Consider the following 17757-nt stretch of genomic DNA (forward strand, 5'->3'; position numbering starts at 1 on the left):
TTATTGGGAGGATAGACAACTGAACCCAGTATAGGTGTCACAGATTTGCTGCTGGTAGCTTAACTCTAATATTTCTTGTTCAGGTTTAATAACTGCAAACATATGGTCCACAAAAAGGCTAGCTTAGCAGTGCCAGATTTCAAACTATATTACAAAGTGGTACTCATGAATAAAATCTGGTTTTGGTTAAGAAATAGAGTAGTGGTGGATCAGTGGAATAGATTGGTTATACTATGTATAGCAGTAAATGACCATAGTAATCTAGTGTTTGATAAACCCAAAGATCCACGTTTTGGAGACAAGAACTCGCTACTTAAGAAAAATCACTGAGAAACTAGAAGGCAGTTTAACAGAAACTAGGCATAGACCACTATCTCACACTATATGTAAAGACAAGGTCAAAATGGGTATATGGTTTAGACATAAAGGGTGATATAACAAGCAAATTAAGGGAGCAAGGAAAATTTTACTTGATAGATTTATGGAAAAGGGAAGAATCTATGACCAGAGAAGAGATAGAGAGGATCATGGGAGGTAAATCAATCATTTTGATTACATGAAATTACAGTTTTTGCACAAACAGAAACAATGCAGTCAAAATTAGAAGGAAAATAGGAAAACAGAGAGGGGGGATTTTTAAAGCAAGTTTCTCTGATAAAGGCTTTATTTCTCAAATTTAAAGAGAATGGAGTCAAATTTATATAAATAAGAGTTATTCCCCAGTTGATAAATGGCCAAAGAATATAAACAGGCAGCTTTCAGATGACAAGATCAAAGCTATCAAGACATATGAAAATGATCTAAATCACTTATAATTAGAGAAATATGAATTAAAACAACTCTGAGGTACATCTCACACATCAGATTGACTAACATGACAGAAAAGGACAGTGACAAATGCTGGAGGGAATATAGAAAAATTGGAACACCAATACAATGTTGGTGGCATTGTGAACTGATCCAACCATTCTGGAGAACAATTTGGAACTTTGTCCAAAGGGATATAAAACTGTGCATACCCTTTGACCCAGCAACACTAGTAGCAGGTCTGCATCCCAGAGATCGAAGCAAAAAGGAAAAGAACCTAAATGTACAAAATATTTTTAGCATTTCTTTTTGTGGTGGCAAAGAATAGGAAACTGAGGGGGTGCTCATCAACCGAGGAACGGCTGAACAAATTATGGTATATGATTGTGATGCAATACTATTGTGCAAGAAATGATGAGAAGGGCGGCTTCAGAATAACCTGGGAAGGCTTATAGGAACTGAGGCAAAGTGAAGCCAGTAAAACCAGGAGAGCATTGTACTCAATAACAGTTATATTGTAATGATGATCAATCCTGAAAGACTTAGCTACTCTAATCAATACAATGGTCCAAGACAATTCCAAAAGATTCATTATTAAAAAAAAAATAAAACTCTATCCACCTCCAGAGAGAAAACTGATGAACTGAGTACAAATTGAAGAATTTTTTTTTTACTTTCCTTACGCGTCTTGCTCAATTTTTTGCAACATAGCTAATAGGAAAATGTTTTGCATGATTTCCCATGTATAACTAATAGTATATTGTTTGCCTTCTTAACTGGTCAGAGAGAGGAAGAAAATTTGGAGCTCAAATTTGTATTAAAAGAATGTTAAGTGTTTATTTTTAGAACATAAGTTATTCAAAAGATAAAAATCACTCATGGAGGACTTTGTTGGCTCAGTGACTCAATACGCTACTTTAAAAGTTAGTTGGATTTTTGCTTTAAACTGGTTATACATACATGCATACATCACACACGCACACACACGCACACGCACATTTCCAATACATTCCTATCATTACTTTGCTATATTTGCCACTTTTTTAAAAATAGTAAAGCAAAACAAATTCCCACATTGTCCATGTGTGTGTGTGCTTGTATGTATATTTATATATCAATCTGCATGCCATCTTCTCTTTGCACAAAGTCTCACACAGTATCTGGCACATAGTAGGTGTTTTATAAATGCTTGCTGATTTCTTGAATGGAAGCTAAGGAGAAGCTAAGGTCAGGAAGAGGGGGAAAAGTTGCGTATACACGCTAAGGCATTAATTAGGCTACAAGCTGTTCATAAGATGAGAAAATCTAGAGCTGAAGGCCCACAAAGGGACTTTAACACAGTCATTTGCCAAAGAAGTTACAAGCAGAGTGGCTCAGTGGACAGAGTGCTGAGTCTGAAGTTAGAAAAACTCCTCTTTCGGAGTTCAAATCTGGCCTCAGACACTCACCATCTATGTGACCCTGGACAAGTCACTTCACCTTGTTTGTCTCATCTGTCAAATGAGTTGGGGAAGGAAATGGCAAAGTACTCCAGTATCTTCTGCCAAAAAAAACCCCAAATGGGGTCAAGGAGAGTTGAACATGTCTGAAAAATGACTTAGCAGCAAGAAGAGGTAGTGTAGCAAGGTACTGCAATGGTTAGAACATTAGATCTGGAGTCTGTAAGACCTGAGTTCAAATGTAGTCTCAGACACTTACTAGCTGTGTGTTCCTGGGCAAGTCATTTAACTTCTGTATGCCTCAGTTTCCTCATCTGTAAATTAGAGATAATTACAGTACCTACCTTACAGGGTTGTGAGGATCACATGAGATAATAATTGTAAAGCATTCAGCACAGTACTTGGCACATAGCAAGTGTTGTATAAATGTTAGTGATTATTGTCACTATTGGATGACCTCATTACTTATCTTTGAGCAAAGTCTGGTTGACCTTTTGTCATGTTGAATTGGGGACTCCTTTTGTTCCCCTGAGACTCAAATATTTACTAAGCATCTCCTCTGTAAAGTACACCAAGCGAAACACTGAAGAAAGATATAAAGTTTAAAACAACCCTGAGGGAGCTTAACATATCTAGTGTGGGTGAAGTGACACAAATAGCCTGTAAAAATATAGCATGTCCCTAAAATCGTAGTGCTGTTGTAAGTGTCTGCGGATATATACTAACGCTTCCCTACAAGTCTTTTCTATCCAAATAATTTTCCATTCCTACCACCTTGTCACATAATTAACAACAGCAATTCAATGAATAAGTTCATCCTTTTAATGACCAGGAAGCTCTTCAAATACAGCATGTGAGAAGTAGCCATTTCTTAAGAAAATACTTTGGAACAGGGAAACCTATGGAGGTATTGAGTTAATTCACTGATTACTTAGGCTAAACTGTAGGCTGTCCTTATCTTTATTATTTTATGTCCTTATAATAATAGCTAGCATTTATATAGTACCAGGCAGCTGGGTTGCATAGTAGATAGAGCACTGGACCTGGAGACAGGAAGACTCATCTTCCTGAGTTCAAATCTGATCTCAGACACTTACCAGCTGTGTGACTCTGGGCAAGGCACTTCACCCTATTTGCCTCAGTTTTCTCATCTGTAAAATGATCTGGAGAAGGAAATGGCAAACTACTCCAGTATCTTTGCCAAGAAAACCTGAAATGGGTCACGGAGATTCAGACATGGCTGTAGTAATTAAACAACAATAAAATATATGAGGGGCTTCTTAAAGGAGGGGGCAGGAGCTGAGCATGGAAGGAAATCAAAGCTCCATAAGGTGGAAGTGAGAATGGAGCACAGCTTGTACAAATGCACGGTGGGAACTAGAATATCATGTATAGGGTTTCTGGACTGGATCTTACTCAGGCCAGTCCCCAGGAGATTAGGTTTGATACTGGAACAAAACGAGACACTCATAGTTCATTAACACAAGGACATTTACATAAGCACTGCAGGAGAAAGCTATTCAACTAGGATAGGCAGTGAGGACACCTTGAATTGATTCAGCCAATGGAAGCTCCCATCTCAATCCATCAGTTAAGCCTCCAAGTACCCCCTGAACAAAGCTGCTTTCTACTCACGGTGAGGAAATATAATCAACACTACGAGCTTTTCATCTCCTGATGGATTGAGATGGGAACTTCTATTGGCTAATAGTACTTCTTCCTCCCCTGAGTAGAAAGAAGCTCATGATGGATGCTTTCTAGTGAGTTTTTCATCTCCTGAGCCCACCAAGTCTCAAGGAATATCTCAATGCCTTTTGAAGAAAAACTAGACAAACTTGCATGGGGGGAAAGATTGAGATATTATTCCTATGACAAGGAGAAACAAATAGGCCAGTGCAGATGGAACACATTATGAGTGAGGGAGAGTAAGAAAATAAATCTGGAAAGGTGGGCTGGAGCCAGTCTTTCAGTCAACAAACATGTGGACAGCACTCATAGTGTACTAAGAACTATGCTAATATTGTGCTATCAGGATACAAAGAAAGGCAAAAACAGTCTTTGAACTCAAGGAACTCACATGAGGAATGACTTCAGAGGAAGACAGTGGAGGGTGTGGGTTAGGGTAAGGACAGTCCCTTGTAGAAGATGGGATTTGGACTGAGTCTTTTTTGTGTGATATTTTGCTTATTAAAATTAATTATCTGTAAATGATTACAAGACAAATTTTGGTGGTTGTATTAGTTTTCAGAATTTTCAATTAAAGAGTTCCTTGAAATATATCTATCAAGTACCTGTATCTACACTATACTAGTGGGTCTGAGTCTTAAAGGAAATCAGGGAAGTCAGTGATCAGAGATGAGGAAAGAAAGAATTCTAGGAATGGGTAACATATGAAAAGTCTAAAAAGACTAGAAAGGTAGGGAAAAAAGGCAGATTCTAAAAGACAGAGGATTTTGTATTTGATCCAGGAGGTAATAATCACCAGAATTTATTGAGTAGGAGGGTTCCAATAGAACAGGAGTACTTCCACCCTTGTTTCCCAGCAAAAAGTATTAGTTTTTCCAAAAATGTGACAAAGTTGTCCCCAGGACCTCATTATCCCCCTGTCTCTCTTGACACCATTCTTGAGTTACCTACTGGCATAAAATGTTCCACTCATATGGAGTTGAAGCCCCCCAACTTGTTGGATGTTTGAAGACCACTCAAATTACCATACTCTGTCCAACAGATACATTTCCATTAGGTAACAAAGTAGGGGTGTATGAAAGACAATGAATCTATAAAAGCTAATTATTCATGCAGATCCTTGTCATAATTTGGGGAAGTAAACCTCCTTTTGTTAACTGTTCTATGACTTTCAAGCATCTTGTTTCTTCCATCAAGCCTGAAATAGCAGGGTTCCTACATCAAGCCTACCCCTAAAAAGAGGTGACATGATCAGTGCTGAGTTTTAGAAAAATCACTTTGACAGCCAAGTGGAGGATGGACCAGAGTGTCCATCTAGTCAATGGAGACAATGAGAACCAGAAGCATGCTGCAAGAAGAGTCTAGAAGAGATGAAAGTCTATGCCACAATGGCAGAATGTTAGTGGAAAGAAGGGGAAGTGCATGAGACATATTGTGAAGGTAAAAAAAATAAAACTTGTCAAAAGATGGGATATGAGGGGTGTAGCAGCAAGCACCCTGACACATCCATCATGGCCTGCTAGCACAGGTTCTTAGATCTACTTTTCTAAAAGGAAAGCAACTTTTAATGGATCAGCAGTCTTCTTTAATCACATATGCCAACAGAAAAATGCAAGCAGAGAAATAAAGACCAATAGACAGGGCTGCTAACTCTCTGAGCATAAGCAATACATACATCAGAGATCAACAGACAGATTCAGCTGTCTGACCATTACATACATACATACATAGTTACCAGAGACAGAAGCACCAATATCTGGGCTTTCAAAGTCAGGGGGGCTCCTTAACAGCTACCCAGAGTCTCATCTGGCACAGAATCTTCTTCCAAAGAATAAGCCCCCAAAGCAAAATATCACCTCAGAGTATATATGCACTTTTCAGAGCTAGAGGGCATCATGACCATTGTGACCCAGTGCCTCATTAACAATTAACAAAAGTTCTGGACCTTCCTACAAAACAAGCCTCCCTTAATCAAACTTCCCTTAATGGGCTTCACCTGAGGTCCATTAATGGGCAAAAAGATTTCAAGCTTTTGTGAGTAGAAGGATGACAATACCCTTAACAGAAATAGGGAAAGTTGGGAAAAGGAATGGTTTGGGGATAAAGATAAAATGAACTTGTTGATTTTGAGATGTCTGTTGGAAATCAAGTTCAAGATGTCCAATAAGCAGCTGGAGATGTGAGACTAGAGGTCAGCAGAGGGTAAGACTGAATAAATAGATCTGAGAATTATCTGCATAGAGATGATCATTGAACCCACTGGAGATGATTTTTTTTCTAGAGTCAAGGGTCACTGGAAGGGTAGTAACAAAGGGTAGCACTGGAGGGTAGCAGGGTAGGAACAAGATCAGACCTATGTTTTAGCACTATCAATTTGATAACTCTGGAGAGGATGGATTGAATACAAGAGAGAATGGACAGCAATTAGGGAGCCCAAATAAGAATCTATTCCAATATACCAGGTAAGAAGTGATGAGAGCCTGCACTAAGGTGTTCACCTGCCCTAGATCATTGTGGTAGCCAGCCTCCTGCTTAGTTTCCTTGCCTCAAATCTCTCTCCTCTCCACTGCATCCTCATTTCTCTCTGTTGCAAAAGTAATTTTCATTGAGTATATATATCACCATGTGACTCCTCTATTCAAACAACTCTAGTCACTTCCAAATAACTCTTGGATCAAATAGATTTTGCTTAGATATTAAAGCCATTTACAAACTATCCCTAACCTCTCCTATACTCACCTGACGTTGCTCTGGCTCCCATATTCTTCATTCTTGCTAAACTGTTCTCACTGTTCTTCACATACAACCCTCCATCTTCCATGTCTATGTTTTTGCACCTGTCTGTCCCAACAAGCCCAGAGTCCAGCCCCCACCCCTTCCCTCACAGAGCCCCTCTCTACCTTTAAGACTCATTTCAAGCACCATCTTCTTTCTGCATAAAGTCTTTCCTGATCCTCAACCTTGGCTTAATTATTTCGCATATATTTCTAATTATTAAATTTATATCTTGATGTTTGCATTTTGTATGCACTTGTCTCCCCCATTACAATGTAAACAACTGTGAAACAAACCCTGTGCTAAGCACAAGAGATACAAAGATGGACCAAGACATACATACATACAAACACATATACATATACAGGTATACATGCATACACAATTACATACATACACATCCATACCACATACACATATACATAACCACATATATGCACATTCCCTTTTCTCAGGGTGCTCAAAAAAAAAAAAAGCTAAATAAAAGTGAAATACAAAGTTGCACCAGATTTCTAAAACTGTTCTTTATTCCCTTCAGATAGCCTTTGGAATCTATTCCCAGCTCTAGGAAAATTGGTCAAAATCAATCCTCTCCTTTTGCATTCAAGTCATTATTGTAATCTGCATCATATAGACTTTTTAAAAATTGGTATGCAGCCTAGCTGTTCACTTTTATAGGCAACCAAGGCATCCCACTGGTCCTCAGTAAATGAGAATATCTCAGTATCTTAGCCAGCTGGCACAGCTATGATCTATGCCTTTCTGTAAGGTTTCTTGCTTGTCACTTCAGCACTAACTGTGCAAAGAATGACAAAAAGTCAAGACTGAAATGCATTTTAATTAACTTTGAACTTAAGTGATTCCACCTTGGTTTTAATAAATCACAGGACTGATGTGTGCTGAGCATTCTGTTTGAACAGATGTTTCTTTCTATAGCTAATTGCCTCTGGGATTCATGAAACTAAGAAATGTGTGTTTGTGTGTCTGGCCATGTTCTGACCTTTCTTCGTATCTCCAGTACTTTTATATATATGTGTATATATATATATATATATATATATATATATATATATATATATATATATATATATATATGTATGTATGTATGTATATACATACATATATACATACATATATATGTATGTATATATGTGTGTATGTATGTATGTACATGTGTATATGTGTATATATGTATGTGTGTGTATAGGTATGTGTGTATATATACACACATACATATATACATATATATACACACATATTGTGTGTGTGTGTGTTGGCCCTTCTTTGTATCTGCATTACTTAGCATAGTACCTGGCACACAGTAGGTATTTAATAAATGCTTACTCACTTGCCTTGGCCTATATCCACTCTATCCTGTTTTCATTGTGTCACCTATGGCCTGCTTTGTCTGCACCTATATCTTTTTAAAGAAGATGCTTCTTAACTAGGATGTTGTTTTTCTGCACTACTATGCATCCCTGTAATTAGTGTGGCCAATTATAATTGAGCAAATATTTCCTTTATTACTTTTCTGTATAAAAGAAACTATAGAAAAAATGTGATTGAGTGTATTCAAAGATAGCATCTCCATGCACCTCCTTTGCATCACTAGTAAAAGAAAAAAATGTTCACTAGCAATGACAAATAAAAGAATTCAAGCATCATGCAAGAAGGTATTGATTCTTCCTTTGAACCTGAATGCTGGCGCCTAGTACAGTACTTAGCACATGGTAAGACTATCTCATCAACATCAGGGAAGTCTGAATGATGATGTCAAGGGCCAAGCTAGAAAGAAAGACTTGGGTGTGGGAGTTATTTCCCAACAAAATGACACAACTAGATCACATCAGGGGCTCCCTGAGCTATTGGTAATTCTGTTACTGTTTGTTTCATTTGCATGCTTGGTCTTCAAGCAAATAAAATTATATCAAAATAATCAGAAATTAAATGTGCTGCTGACTCCCTAGAGTAGAGTAGCTGCTTTATTTTCTGGCTAATCATTTTAGTTTTTTTCCCCAGAAAATCAAAAACTGGTCCCTTAAAATACACTTAGAAATAAATTCAAAGTGTCTTTGTTTGCTAATGAATTCCTGGCCCATTTCTCCGCATGTAATTCACTTGTTTTATGCTTATTTTAATTGTAGATGTTCTAAAATTAAACTCATTTTAGGGCTTTATGACCAATACAAGGTAAAAAAAAAAAGGTCATTACATTCACTGGCAGTTTTCTGGAGGACCTATTTATGCAGGGCTCAATGCTTTGTAGCTTCAGGCAAATCCAAACATTTTTAACTTAATCTACTATTGGCAATAGAATAGGAATGTGCAAGCTCAGCATCACTACATCCATAATAAAACACATCCTGCATGCCCTTCTGCGAGGCAATATTGTTCTGTTGTTTCTGTTGTTGTTTTATTTAAAAATGCACTGACTTAAAGCAGTTTTCTTTAATGCATCATGATTGAATGGTCTAAATAGGACATTAATAATTTCACCAGAGACATATTATTACAAAACAATTAGCTAGAGTCTTGAAGGTTGTAAGACTTCACAGCACACAAAGCTGAATGTATCTTTTCAGACTCCAAAGGTAAAACATAGCAACTCTCAAAATAGTAGCCACTCCAGTAGGTAAGAAATGATGCTGACTTACGATTGAGGAGAATGGCTTAATGAAAAAAAGCATTTATTGATTCTTTTTTTTAAATTAATTTATTTTTAGTTTTCAACATTCATTTCTACAAGATTTTGAGTTCCAAATTTTCTCCCCATCTCTCCTCCCATCCCATAACACTTTGCATTCTGATTACCCCTTCCTTCAATATACCCTCCCTTCTATCACACCCCTCCCTTCCCTTATCCCCATCTTCTCTCTATTCTTATAGTGAAGATAGATTTCTATACCCCATTACCTGTATTTCTTATTTCCCAGTTGCATGCAAAAACAATTCTCAACATTCATTCCTAAAACTTTGAGTTCTAGCTTCTCTCCCTTAGTCCCTTCCCTCCCATCCCCACTGAGAAAGCAAGCAATTCAATATAGGCTATATATGTGTGGTTTTGCAAAGGACTTCCATAATAGTCATGTTGTGAAAGGCTAACTATATTTCCCTCCATCCTATTCTGGCCCCCATTTCTTCTAGTCTCTCTTTTGACCTTGTCCCTTCTGTAAAGTGTTTACTTCTAATTCCTCCCTCCTCCCATCTGCCCTCCCTTCTATCATCCCTTCCATACCCTACTTATCCCTTTCTCCCCTACTCTCCTGTAGTGTAAGATAAATTCCAAATTGAGTGTGCATGTTATTCCTTCTTTAAACCAAATGTGATGAGGGTAAGCTTCAATTTTTCCTTCTCACCTCCCCATTTTTCCCCTCCATTGGAAAAACTTTACCTTGCCTCTTTTATGAGAAATAATTTGCCCCATTCCATGTCACCCTTTCTCCTCCCAATATGTTCGTCTCTCACCTCTTAATTTTACTGTTTTGGATATCATCCCTTCCTATTCAACTCACCCTATGCCCTCTGTGTGTGTGTGTGTGTGTGTGTGTGTGTGTGTGTGTAATCCCTCCCATTACCCAAATACTGAGAAAAGTCTCAAGAGTTGCAAATATTATCTTTCCATGTAGGAATGTAAACAGTTCAACTTTAGTAAGTCCCTTATGATTTCTCGTTCTTGCTTACCTTTTCATGCTTCTCTTGATTCTTGTGTTTGAAAGTCAAATTTTCTATTCAGCTCTGGTCTTTTCATCAAGAATGCTTGAAAGTCCTCTATTTCATTGACTGACCATTTTTTCTCCTGAAGTATTATACTCAGTTTTGCTGGGTAGGTGATTCTTGGTTTTGATCCCAGTTTCTTTGACTTCTGGAACATCATATTCCAAGGCCTTCAGTCCCTTACTGTAGAAGCTGCTAGATCTTGTGTTATCCTGATTGTATTTCCACAATACTCTAATTGTTTCTTTCTGGCTGCTTGCAATATTTTCTCCTTGACCTGGGAACTCTGGAATTTGGCTACAATATTCTTAGGAGTTTCTCTTTTTGGATCTCTTTCAGGAGGTGATTGGTGGGTTTTTTCAATATTTATTTTGCCTCCTGGTTCTAGAATATCAGGGCAGTTTTCCTTGATAATTTCATGAAAGATAATGTCTAGGCTTTTTTTTTTATCATGGCTTCCAGGTAGTCCCATAATTTTTAAACTGTCTCTTCTAGATCTATTTTCCAGGTCAGTTGTTTTTCCAATGAGATATTTCACATTGTCTTCTGTTTTTTTCATTCTTTTGGTTTTGTTTTATAATTTGTAATTTGGTTTCTCATAAAGTCATTACCTTCCATCTGCTCCATTCTCATTTTTAAAGAAATATTTTCTTCAGTGAACTTTTGAACCTCCTTTTCCATTTAGCTAATTCTGCTTTTTAAAGCATTCTTTTTCTCATTGGCTTTTTGGGCCTCTTTTGCCATTTGAGTTAGTCTAGTTTTAAAGGTGTTATTTTCTTCAGCATTTTTTTGGGTCTCCTTTAGCAAGCTGTTGACTCGCTTTTCATGATTTTCTTGCATCACTCTCATATCTCTTCCCAATCTTTTCTCCACCTCTCTTACTTGATTTTCAAAACTCTTTTCGAGCTCTTCCATGACCTGAAATCATTGCATATTTATTTTGGAGGTTTTGGATGCAGAAGCTTTGACTTTTAGGTCTTTCACTGATGGTATGCATTGTTCTTCCTTATCCAAAAGGATGGAAGAAAATCCCTGTTCACCAAGAAAGTCACCTTCTATAGTCTTACTTTTTTCCCCTTTTTTGGGCATTTTCCCAGCCAGTTACTTGACTTTTGAGTCCTTTGTCAAGAGGAGGGTATAGTCTGGGGACCCATAAGTTCTCAGTTCCTCCAAGGTGGCACAATCAAGGGGGAGGGGTTTACTCCTCTCCTGGCTTGTGTTCTGGTCTGGGAGCAACCAAAAGCACTCTTCTTCCCAGGATCTGCAAATCGGATTCCCTCTCCAGAGCCTCCACCAGCTCCACCAGCTGGCACTCCTCCTCTGCACCCCAGGACCACCACTCATGGCTGAGACCCAGATCAGCCACTCAATTCCCCCTGGGTGTTTAGGCTGAGGGTTACAAAATTGGATGCTGCCACCACCTGGGACCAGGGCTAGACCACATTCCTTTCTCACCTGGGTGAAAGAGCTTTCTCACTGACCTTTGAAGCTATATTAGCTGTTCATGGGAATCTGGGAAACACAGTTGTTCCCTGTGATTCCACCCCCTGAAGTCTGCTCTGGTGTGGTCCCTGCTGCATTGCGTGGCCAAAGCTGGGTTGGGCTCTGTGGGCTGTATTCTTCTCTGAGCCTGGTGTGATAGACCTTTCCTGTCAGCCTTTCAGGCTGTCTTGGGCTGGAAATCTCTTGCACTCTGTCATTTTGTGGCTTCTGCTGCTCTAGAATTTGTTTAGAGTCATTTTTTACAGATATTTTATGAGCTGTGGGGGGAGAGCTTTTACAGGTCCTTCCTTTTATTCCATCATCTTGGCTCCACCCCTCTGAACACATATTTTAAAATGAAAAAAACTATTAAATGATTCTTAATAATAATTAATTGAAACAGTTAGGTGGCCTGGACTCAGGAAGAATTATTAGCGAACAAAGCCACTTTGCACTTGTTTGAAAGTATATTTTAGGGGAACTAATTTTTTATTTGCTCAGAAAAAATAAATAAAGTGATTAGTCAGAAAATAAAGCAGCTACTCTACTCTACTTCATGAGTTCAAATCTGGCCTCAGACACTTACTAGCCATGTGACCCTGGCAAGTCACTTCACTCTGTTTCCTCAGTTTCCTCATCTGTAAAATGAGCTGGAAAAGGAAATGGAGAATTGCTCCAGTATGTTTGCTAAGAAAACCCCAAATGGGGTCACAAAGAGTCAGACAACACTGAAATGGCTCAACAATAACAATGGATACTGTACAGGAGCTTGGACAAAAAAAAAACTGACTCAGTTATAAAGAAATTAATATTTAATTCCCAAATAAACATTTTATAAATCATACACAGAGACCACTGAACTGAGAATCAAGATACTTTTTTTCAAGCCCAGCCTCTGCTACTAACTAGCTGAGAAGCCTTGGACCAATCAGAAATGTTCTGGTATTCTGTTTTGGTTTGTTTTGTTTTTTTTAAATCTGGGGAAAATGAGGTTAAATTAAAGGATCTCTGAGATTTCTTCCAGATCAAAGGTTCTAAGGTCTAATAATGGGATCTTGAAAAAGAAAAGGGAATAGCAATTTGATATGAAAATCAGCAATCTGTGTTTGTCTGCCTGGAAAGAATATTGTCAAGACTTATTTTAAAAATAAAAAGAATGATGTACCAGCTGTAGAACAATTATAGCTAAAAGGGGGAAGGGAGGGAAGACAGAGACACAGAGAGAGACAGAGATAGAGAGGTAGAGGGGGAGAGAGAGAGGGAGAGAATACTGATGGTAAAACCCTAATGAATTAACAAAACAAAACTAGGATCTTGAAAGTGCTCACTCAGTGCCCCTCCCAGACCAGCCTCAACAGTGTCTGCTGCAGAAATAAAAGCTGATTAATGGGATTGTGGCTTGGAATAATCTTGCCATGTCATTATTCCCCTTCAAGGATTCTACCCTGGCACAACAACATCAAGCTGAGAAAGGAGGGAGGGGATGAGATGTGTTATTTTCTAAGAGGGCCCAGACCTTCAAGGCTGTGCCCAGAAGATTCTCTGTACACTGCAGCCACCCTGCAAAAAAGCAGCAGATGCTAATTTGGATCCAATGAAGAAAAAGAAGAGACTTACTGGAGAAAGTGGAATGGGGTCAATATGCATGGAAACACTAGTCATGAATAAAACAGGATTGAAACCCAGCTGGGACTATCCCTGTCCTACCAGAAAGTATTCAGGTCAGGGACACAGGCCAGGGAGCCCTATGACTCTTAATGGCAAGGAGCCTGAGGCAGCCTGACATCCATCCCCCTGGTGTGTACATACATAACGTCATAAGATTATCATCTTAGAATTGATAGAAATATTAGAGACTATCCAGTCCCACTCCCTTATTTTACATTTAAGGAAACTGAAGCTAAAAGAGGGTTAGTGACTTACCCAAGATCATACTAAAGACAAATCAGAAACAACTGAATTCAATAACCCAGTGTTGCATAAAGTCAAGGACACAAATAACATAGTGAAAAAGACCATATTTGATAAGAAATGTTGGAAAAAATTAGAAAGCAATTTGGCAGTGACCATGTTCAAACCAAGATCTTACACAATCTACAACGAGCTCAAAATGGATAGCACTGGGAGTATTAAAAAGTTACACCATAATGATCACAGGTCAGTTCTGTGTACTTTGGCAGGCTGTCTTCTTTCTATTTACAAATCATGCTTAAATAGGCTTGTCACTATGTATAACCGTGAAGTATTTCTTATTTTCCATGCTATATTAGGAAAACAGGCAGGAAACATATATGGGCATGTTTGTAGCATGTATGTGTTGTACATGTACATACACATGCATGTATATAATAACAACCTACATGTGATAGTATATTATAGGCAAGGAGTATATATATTTATACATGCATGTGAATATATGAGAAATCACATGCAACATGTATATAATAATGTATGTGCATATAGATATACATATAGCACATGTATACATTATTATACATAGTATATTATAGACAGGTGATATTCATGGATGTGTATGATTATGTATGTATACATATATGCATATATCATATATTATATACTTATATGACACATATATGTATATATTTATATGACATATATGCATATATGCATGTCTGTTTACATGTATATTAAAATTATGACATTATATTTACTTCTTCCTATAATATATTATTATATATAAATGCATATGTGTGTTATATATGCACATATTTTACACATGTATAGATATGCACATATTACATATACATATACACTTATGCATATGTGTATAGCTCTTGCCTGTTATCTATCTCTATCTCTCACATGCATGCTTGTGTAGCTATATCCACAGCAACTGAGAAGTCTCTCCAGCCTCTCTACTCCATGTGGTACCAAAGACAAAATGAATCCAGATTCAAGGGTTAAGATGATGCTCCAGATTCTGCTTCACTAGGACAAGCACTTTCTGGTAATTGTGCAGGATATGCCCAAAGCCACCCAGGTTCTATTGGGAATTAAAGCTACCCATTTGTGAGGGACCTGGCTGGAATTATAGTAGCTAACATTTCCACAGTGTTTTGAAATTTGGAAAACATTCTAACAAGTGTTATCTCATTTGATCCTCACAACAACCCTGGGAGGGAAATCCTACTGTTATTTCTACCTTAAGGATGAAAAACCTGAGGCTTAAGGTTAAGTAACTTGCCCAGGGTCACACAGTCAGTGTCTTGAGGCTGGATTTGAACTCAGGAAGAGTCTTCTGGATTCCAAGTCCAGTGCTCTATGCACTATGGCAATATTTAGTTGCCCCTAGAAAATAGCAGACTATTAATAAATGATTCATAATTATTTGAATATTTGCCATGTGATTATCCCACCCCCAGGTCTAAATCATTCATGTAAAAAACATGCCTACCAAATGAATATCATTATGAAGGGACCAGAGGGAGATTTAAAGTTTGGTTAAGGGACCATTCTGGTGCACATAGACTCTTAAACAGGGGATTAAGATAATATAAATAGCCATATCACTGCTAATTAAGAAGCAAAACATGTGAAGTGTCTTTATAAGGTGTATATTGTAAATAACTAAGCCAACCAAACCCATAACCTTTGAGTTCCATGAGAAACTTCTATGGATTGTTTGAAAATATATGGTGATGATGATAACAGACATAGCCTGAAGTGTCTGCCTTTCTGCTCTGTCAGTTTCTTAAACCACCTCAATCTCATTTTCCAGGTTAAGGATTCATCAGGCATTAACACAATTGAGTCACACTCGTATGAGACGTTCACTCTTTAATCTCCATCCCAGACAGAAACAGAAACCCAGATTTTTACTGAGAACATCAAAGCAACCCAAGACTCAAGACTCAAGGCTGATCTGACGTTCATAGTTTGTTCGAAGTACCCTGCCTACCAATATCTTTCAGTGCCTTTTTTTCTAGCTTATTTAATTAATAACTTAGTCATAAGTCTTATAATGCTAGCCTATTTCTAGCTAATGTCTCTTTTAAGCAGGGAAAAGTATATTTTGGAGATCATGAATGAAAGCACGCTATCTCCCCATAACTGCTATTTCAAGATTGCAGAAATTAAACATGGAGAGGAATTTGAAGAATTATCTTCAATACTTAAAAAATGACAATAAGAGAACAGAAGTATAACCAAGTAATAGGAGACTTCATAAATCTCAGTAGCAAGCGATAGTTAAACCCTAGGAAAACTGAAAGAATAGTGTTTGCTAACATGGAAAGGAAGAAATACAATTTAAGAAAATGAATCCTGGCAAACCATCAGCCATGTGTAGGGTAACAGGTAACAAGCACTTAAATACCTACAATATGCCAAGTGCCAAACTGGGCTAAACTCTTTACAGATACTATTTCAACTGACTCTCACAGCTGCCTTGTGAGGTAGGAGTTATTATAATCCCTAATTTACAATTGAGGAAACAACTGAGGCAGACAGGGATTAAAGGGACTTGCCCAGGGTCTCTGGGCTAATAGGTATCTGAGGATGGAATTGAATGGAGGTCTTCCTGAATCCAGGATGTACCACCTGGCATCTGTGTTGAAATTGACTTCTGTACATTCAACTAGAAGAGTGATTTAAGTAGTCTAAATGAAGTGATGATCTCAGACAGAAAGTGTTATACCTAGCAGGGTCCTTAGAGATCACCTAATCTCGAGTGGAGCTAGCAAAACCAAGATCAGAGAATGAAAATGTTGCCTAAAACCAGATAGGAAACAGCAGGTGACAAATACTTTGTTTGCTTACAAGAGAATCCTTTCTTTAAGAAAAATCAAAAGAAGCAAATCTATGCATTTTTTTGGCTCCAGAGAAGAGATGAGAAAACATACATCTCTCCCTTCTTTGCAGAGGTGGAGGGTTATGGATGTGAAATACAGTATACGTGGTGGGCATGTTCATTAGGTTTTTTTCCCTTTTCTTGTTTTTTTTTTTTTCTTTTTCGTTATTTTTCTTTTATCAGTTGTTATAAGGTTAGCTCACTGAGTAAAGGAATGTGGAAAGATATTCTAAAATGAAGGTGATATAGAAAAAGATATTAATCAAAAATAGAAAAGAGAGATAGATGATGTAGAGATAGATAAGCTTTGCTAACTCCTAAAATGTGGGTTTTCCTAACATTAGCTTGATAGAAAAAGAAGCATTATTGATGCAATTTAAGTAAGGGTAGCTAAAAATAGAAAGATTTAAAATATTTTAAAAGTTATAGATAGGTTGACAAAATTCAGGCAAATAACAGAAAAAATGAACATTAAGACAATTACATATTAGAGAAGTAATCTTTCCCTGAGGACTGTCTTTTGCCACTTTTTGTATCCTGAGCACTTAGTCTGACACATAGTAAGTGCTTAGTAAATGTTTGTTGACTGCATGATTATCTTATAAACCTGCTTAAACTATGAAAGGTATTTGACTACTATAACCCTACAATTCAGATCCTCACAACACTGGGAAGCAGATGTTATAATTTTCCCCATTTTTACAGATGAGGAACTGAGACACCAAGAAGCTATATGACTTGTCCAGGGTCAAGACCTAGTAAGTCTCTGATGCAGGATTCTGCAGGATTCCTGACTCCAACTCCAATGATCTGTCCACTATAGATAGAAAACCTTCATTTATTTTTTGAATATTAAAGGCCCAATCTCTTGAAGAAATAACAAAGTCCTCATTTTCCCATAAGAATGATTAACAGAAATTATCACTATAACTATGAATTTAAAGATGATGCCATTTATAAAAATAAATAGCACCATCCAAGATTTTGGCCCTCAATTTATGCTTTTAAAATTATTTGAAATGATTGATATTTCATGAAAGAATT

General features: G+C 37.5%; 1 protein-coding gene across 2 annotated transcripts in view; it reads right to left on the minus strand.

Moving 5' to 3' along the window:
* Window positions 1–17757, minus strand: part of MTHFD2L (methylenetetrahydrofolate dehydrogenase (NADP+ dependent) 2 like) — a 124658-nt gene that overhangs the window by 97310 nt on the left and 9591 nt on the right. The window lies entirely within an intron of this gene.

The sequence above is a fragment of the Notamacropus eugenii genome, chromosome 7, assembly GCF_028372415.1.
Source record: "Notamacropus eugenii isolate mMacEug1 chromosome 7, mMacEug1.pri_v2, whole genome shotgun sequence".
Lineage (NCBI taxonomy): Eukaryota > Metazoa > Chordata > Mammalia > Diprotodontia > Macropodidae > Notamacropus > Notamacropus eugenii.